The sequence below is a fragment of the Microtus ochrogaster genome, chromosome 22 (genome assembly GCF_000317375.1).
Source record: "Microtus ochrogaster isolate Prairie Vole_2 chromosome 22, MicOch1.0, whole genome shotgun sequence".
Classification (NCBI taxonomy): Eukaryota; Metazoa; Chordata; class Mammalia; order Rodentia; family Cricetidae; genus Microtus; species Microtus ochrogaster.
Window position 1 is genome coordinate 28,785,238 of NC_022023.1, and position 7,149 is coordinate 28,792,386.

Consider the following 7,149-nt stretch of genomic DNA (forward strand, 5'->3'; position numbering starts at 1 on the left):
GTGACTGAGGATTTTGTATGCACTTCCTTCAACCACCTGAGTTGGAGTTACTGACCTTTTAGGTTTCTGAAAGTCTTGAAAGTAGTCACGGCTAATCACACAGTGTGGTCTGCCCTTCTGGGTTACCTGTAAGATAGCTTGATGGCTGAGCCCCAGATAAATCAGTGACTGGGTTGCAAGTCCAGTCTCTACAAATACTTAGCTTTTAGCTTCATAGTGCTGGGGGGAGGGGGGGGGCATGCGCTAGGAACTGATGAACAGGCCGAATGTCCACGAAGCAGTTCTAGACAGGAAAGATACTGCCTGGTTCAGCCTGGCCTGCCCTGCCCACCGTTCTTTCTCTCTTGCCCCTCTCTCCTCTAAGCTGCACCAGAGAACCTGCAGAGGAAGGCTATCAGGCCTTTCTATGGAGAGAGCAGAAACGCAGACAGCGCCTTCCCAGGGCTCTTGTGTTTCTTGAGGCTTGGATAGTCTGTCCTGTTTCCCAGGTCTATGTGGATCTACAAGGCCAATCTCAACAGGGGAATTGGGATTTCATCCTCATCCCATTGGGACGGGGGAGATACCCACTGGGCTGGGATAGCTACACCCGGAGCAACAGTTTCCCTTCCTTCCCAGGGCCAGCCCTTGTTGGTGCCTGTATCTACACATCATAACTGCTTGATGTTCAAAGTGATACCCGTTTAGTGCCGGGGTTAAAGGTTGCCGTTTCCTGTTTGCTGCCTAGATACCCTTTCTCCCTTGTACGGATAGGGAGGCTATTGAGTTCAGAAGCAAGCAGTTTCCAAGTCTGAAAGGTGGGGTGGGGAAGGAACAAGGAGGGGCAGGGGGCTGGAAAGCAGGTGGGCAGCATCAGCTGGGCAGCATCAGCTGGGCCTCACCTGTGTTCGCACACCTGTGGACAACTTAACCAAGCTGCCCATATTAGCCACCCTCCGGCCCAAATGAAATCCACCTGCCTCTCCCTCGCCTCCCACCCGGTGCTCTGATGAGGGAAATTCGGGGCTACAGGCAGACAGCTTTGATGAGGAGAAATAGAAGAAACGAGGACCGTGGCACCCACTTGGGTCCGTCACAAGAGGCTGGCAGCCTTGTGTTTGCAGATTCCTGCGGTCACTTGGGAGCTGTTCCTGGCCTTTCTCTGTTTGTCTTCCCAAGTCGCACGGGGCAGACTTGCCATGTTCTCATTCCGCAGGCCAGGAAGTCCCCATGCCTCAGATTCAGAGGTGCCCACAAAGGCAGTCCTGTCGGGGGGGGGGGGTGTCGGCAGCTTCGTCCTGTACTCTGGGCACTCCTCGGGCTGAAAATTACAACCGCCTGCTGTTGTCATGGTGACTAGTCCTACGATTCCTTCTCTGCAATGCTGTGTACCCATGGCACCCAAGGCAGCCTATTTCTGCAGGAGAGAGCATGTCTCTGTCGAGGGGAGGGCTCATACCATATCCCATCTTTTCCTAGGCCACTGGCCCCTCAGCTGCAAAAGAGCAGGCTGCCAAGACCCTTGAGTGTTGGCTTCTGGCTTTTCACAGATAATTGACCTGTGTTCACCTCCCAGCTCCACAGGAGGCCAGTTCCTGTGGAGGCAGGACTGAGTGGCTGGCTCCTGTTCAACGGCAGAGCAATCTGTTAGACGGTACAACAACCAGCAGCCATTTAACCCGGCCCTGTCGATGTGGAGTTGGGCCCTTTCCAATCTCTGGCTGTTACAAACAAATCTGCAGAGAATAACCCCAAACATATGTCATTTTGCACATGTGAGAGTATTTGTAGAATCAATTCCTAGAAGTAAATTACTGGGAAATGCGTGTGTGGGCCATGTGATGAGTATGAGCAAGCAAAAAAAACGTTAACATTTTGTCCGGATTATTTTATTTCAATTCACAGTGGCATTAAACAGGGGTTACTCCTATCCTCTTTCCCAGACAAGTAAATGCAGGCCCAAAGAAATTTGGGAACTTGCAATTTACTAGCTAGGCCAGTGTCAGGGGACAAGGAGAGAGCCTACAGCGCCCCTAAGGACGCATTGTCCTGTCCAGGCCAGTAGGCACTAGTTAAGGACCCAGCTTTTCACTCATTACTCAAACCCCATTCAAGTTTTGCCTACCCAGGAGCCCTAGACTAGCCCTCCTCAGAACCCCAGGCTCCCTGCATCCTGGCCCTGGCCTCCCCACACTGTCCTTTGACCTAGTCACCCGCACTATTTTGGGTGCCATCTTTTGGTCTTGACTTTCTTTAGTCCTGTTACCTTTCAGTAAAACCGTGGGTTCAGGAAAGTCAGAGCAGGGCGGCGTGGCAGTAGGCCCTGGAGAGGACAATAGGAGAGGCTAAACCAGCTCTGGGACCCAGGAAAGCCGACCGGCTTCATCTGAATCACAAAAAGGTTAGCGCGCAGGCAGAGGGGGCTGCTATGCTCCGCCCTCATTTGCATGACAAAAGTGATTGCCCAACGGCTCTCCAGGGCTTTGTTGTGATCTGGCAGCCTGCACCAGCCCAGCCATGAGAATTGTTTCCCAGCACAGGTCGTTCCCTGGCTCCAGAGCCACCCCAGTGACAAAGCCACATTGTAAGGCCTGCAGCAGCTGCCAGCACCTGCTCCCAGCCCGCTGCTGTCCAGGGCTCCCGCGGTATACCCACTGCCCTAACGAAGGCTCAAACTCCATGATCATGGGATCATGGTGTTACCCAGAACACAGTGATGACAGAGCAATCTTGCCTTGTCCCCAAAGGGCCTGAGAGTTGACCCTAGCTAAGTAATGTTGAGGTCACCAGTGGTGAACCATGATCCTTGTCTTAGGAGAGCAAAGAACACCACACGTTCCAGGTATGCTAGGCCATGCCAAGGCATCACTTTCTCCTAGGGAATGCTTCCAGGCTTTTCACTTCGGGAAATGGGTTCAGAGTAGCTCCCTAACGGGCATCAGCCAGCACACCAAACTTACAGGGGCTCACACCCTAGGCATGCTACCAAGGCCAATTGCCCCTTTCCTAAGCATCTCGATCTGCTCTTCTCGCCTTTCCCAAGTTGTCTACCTCCTGGGGAAAGCACGAGAACCCGACGCCCTTGCCAAGGCCCTGGGACAGACTTTACCTTCCTCTTGGGTGCTTCCCCTCTGGCTGAACTTCCCACCCCTGGGCGGATCTTATTGGTTCTAGGCTACCCTGGCCACCACCTCCAACACACCCAAATTCCCTTGTCCTTTGTAAACATAAGCACTTTCATCACCTGTGAGGTCTTTGTTCACGTCTCACCTTTCTCAGAAGTCCTTGTTGAGTGCCACTGGTCTGTGCACACTCCCCTGTCCTGGCATTGTGCATGTTGGCACTGTTACAGCCCAGACGCCATGCTTTAGTGCCTACTATCAGCCAACACCCATGGACCTAAATTGCTCTAGACTATGTATTCCACAAGAGAACCTTGCCATCACTCTGACTCGTGGGAGGCATAGTTAACCATGCCTGGGACTTCAGACCAATGGAGGGGCCCAGGGCTGTGCTAGTCATAGCACGTTGTATACTCACGGGCCCCTCTTGAGGCCTTGACAAAGACGTGAACTGTGCAGAGGGACCCTTGCCAGGAGATGATAAAGGTGAGGGATGGGGAATTGTGCCTTAAGCCTGGAAACAGCTGGGTGGGTGGTTTCTCCTCGGAGCAGAGGCCTGCTCTTACAGGGCACAGCCAGCCTTCTGAGTCCCCAGGAGAGGACCCTCTTTCTCGTTCCATCCTGGGACCGCTTTACCTCCAAACCTAGCAAGGAAATTGAGAAGTCGATTATAACAATCTCCCTGGGGGAAGGGGCACAGTGGAGCAGAGGGGATCCTGGCAGAGCTCAGGCAAAGCCCCTGAGGGAGAGCTTGTTCCAAGCCGGGGTGATACCAAACAGGATACAACATTGGAATGCATCCACCGTGCAGATAGGGAGCCAGGTTGAGCCCAGGCCTTCAGAGAATCAGTCCTTAGCCTCTCCCAGAGGGGACTAAAAACAAGAAATGTGGGGAGACCCAAGGAGAAGCTGGGGGTGGATGAGCTGTGGCAGTATAGGAGAGTCACCTGTAGGCCAAGTCACCACGGGCCTCACTGCCACAGTCAAACAGGCTTGCTGGCCTGGATACGCCTGGAGGAAACACAGTATAATCAGGAAAAGATGGAGTCTTGCTGTTGGAAGAAGAAAGTCAGAGCCAGTCCCTTCCAGCAGATGATACTTTCCTTCTACCCCTGTGAGGAGACCTGTGCAGTCTAGCCCCCTCGTTCAGGTTCACAATGAAGGACAAATGGGCTCGCAGCCCTCTTAGGAGAGCCTTGGTATATCAGAGGCTGGCAGGAGAGCCTAGTCAAACCTGCAAGAGTACCTGCTACTTAAGGGAGTTCTCTCAATAGAGCCATTGTCCCACAGCCATGATCAGAAAGTGAGGAGTTCAAGAGGACGCCCCGTGGTGGCTGATGTGGTAGGTGCCATGGGCATCTTCCCAGGGTGGGCATCTTCCCAGGGTGGGCATCTTCCCAGGGTGGGCATCTTCCCAGCAGAAAGCCAAACTCTGGCTGGTGAAGCAGCATTGAGGAGCTTCTAGCTCAAGGAGAGCCACCTTCAGAAATTGGATCACAGGAGACGCTGGTTCTTTACTAGATGGCTGGCCATGTCTGGTTACTTGCAGTCCAAATGGGGACCCTGGCTCTTTAAGAGAGGGTAGACTATATCCTGTTACTTGCAGCCCAAAACAATAGTGTGGTGTGTGTGTGTGATATATATATATATCTAGAGAGAGAGAGAGAGAGAGAGAAAGAGAGAGAACCCAGAGTCATGAGCAGAGCAGGCAAGCCCTAAAGTCCCCAGTGTTTGTAATGGATAAATGGATAAACTGGGCATATACACTTTGTGACAGTTTTGGCCATTAATTTGACACAATCTAGAATCACCCAGGAAGAACAGAAACTCAATGTCTAGATTAGGCTGGCCCGAGGTAGGAAGATTCACCCTCCCGTGGGCAGCACCAGTTCATGTGCTAGGCCCTTCACTAAATGAAAGCAGAGGGCAGCTGAGCACACCGAGTGGTACACACACACACACACATACACACACACACACACATGCACACACACGCACGCACACACAATCACTGTTTTCTGTTTTGTACAGTGGATGCAACTAACTGCTTCAACTTCCTCCCACCTCGATGTCCCTGCATTGATGGACTGTAACATGGAATTGAGTGCAGTGAGCTTTTCCCTAAATTGCTTAGTTAGGTTGTGTTATCACAACATCAGGAGGCAAAGCTAAGACCAACTTGAAATCAGAGTGGAGCTCTGGTTTTTCTGGCTTTCCTGGAACTCGGTCAGTAGACCAGGCTGGCCTTGAATTCACTGAGCTCTGCCTGGCTCTGCCTCCCAAGCACTGGGATTAAGCTAAAATCCTTTTTATTCCCTGGCCTTGAGGAGGGGAAGTGCCAGGTCCAGTTCCTCATCACCTCCACAGACCAGTGGCTCGGAGGATTTACAGGAAGTAGCTGGAAGTCACTTCTCATTGCTCTCCTGTTACCTGAAACTCAATTAACTTCGTCTCCTGATTGTTTCCCGCTCTTCTCCCTTTCCTTGGGGGAAAGCACACACTCTCCTTCTTAGCCTAATCAATGCCCTTGACTGTGTGGGGCCCACTGCTTTAGCTGGGAAAGACCAAACAGAAGGCCTGTCACCAGCTGCCAGACAGAGAGCCAACCTCAAGTACTACTGTAGTTTGGAAATATTTTAAAACAGCTGATTTTGTGATAAAGTCAGGCCTAATGATTGCTAATCCCCCCCCCAATGTTCCACCCATGGCAATGCCCAGGGTGGAGGACCTAAAGGGTGGAGTTGTCCAGTCACCATGCTGCCCTGTAGGATGGCTCGCCCAGGCTACACGGGCTTGGCAGTTGACAATCATTCCATGTGCTGACTCTTTGTAACACCAGACACAGCACCAGCAGGTACTCACCTCTGCCCAGGCAAGAAAATGGCTCCTTTGGTGTCTGCCCAGCTCAACTGGCTGCTAGAGCCAGATGCATAGTCCCAGGTGCCACAGCAAGCACCAAGGGACAGAGCTACAGTAATCCAAATGTCCTTCAAGAACAGGGCTGCTCATCAGATAGGGCCCTCTATTTGATATGCCCTGCAGTTTGATATACACTGTGCCCATTTGACATACGTTCACATCGGTGGTTAACCAGCTCTCTGAGACTGGGAGTCAGGGCTCCATGATAAGGCCAAGGGACTCCAGATTCAGTCCAGGCTCTGCCTCCCCTGGCCAGTTTTCTCACCCGTGAGCTGGGAGGGAACTGTTCTTTCTTTGTGTGTTAGAATGGCACATATCCTGGGCTCACTGTGGCTGACCTTGAGTTGGGTAAGAATTGGAGTCAAAAGCATGAAATGCAGCATTTGACCCTGGGCACCGACCCAAGGGAGAGAATTACATGTCATGAATGTCAGATGACCTAGGAGTGGGAGAGGAGGGGACACACACACACACACACACACACACACACAGACACACAGACACACACACAAGAAGGAAGCATTGTCACTGAGACCAAGCTCTCTGGCATAGTGACTAAAGGGTGGGGGTGGGGGCCAATGTCAGTGCCAGGCTTGGGCGTGGGGGCCATCTGCTCATCGGCAATGGAGCTCCTGTCCCACTCTCAATGTCACCCAGTTTCTTGATGGCTCCATCTCGGGAGCACTTCTGGTTTTAATCGTTCCCCATGGAAATGCATACCAGATGTGAGGTCAGCTTTCATCAGGAAAACCCGATGAGTTCTTTTGCACTCTGCCAGGCGGGGAAACAGGACACAGGAACAGCTTTCTACGAACTCCCCCGGGGGGCAACAGCTCAGTTTGGTCCCTCTTTACACGTCAACCTGTTAGCCACTGAGAGTAGACTGGCTAGTCCAAGTTCCTCTCCCGACAATCTAATTCTGAAATGGCCAGGTTTGGGGGGGTGGCAACACCTTTGGGGGCCCTCTGTGGGCAACCCTTTAGTACTATTGGGAGTAAGTCTGAATGAAGAGAGGCAGAGGGGGAAGACCCTGTGGAAAACTTCAAAGCTAATGAGTGAGCCCCAGGCACAGCATGTTATGAAATGTCCTGGCTAACCCGGTCACTTCTGCCTCATTACTGAATGGAAC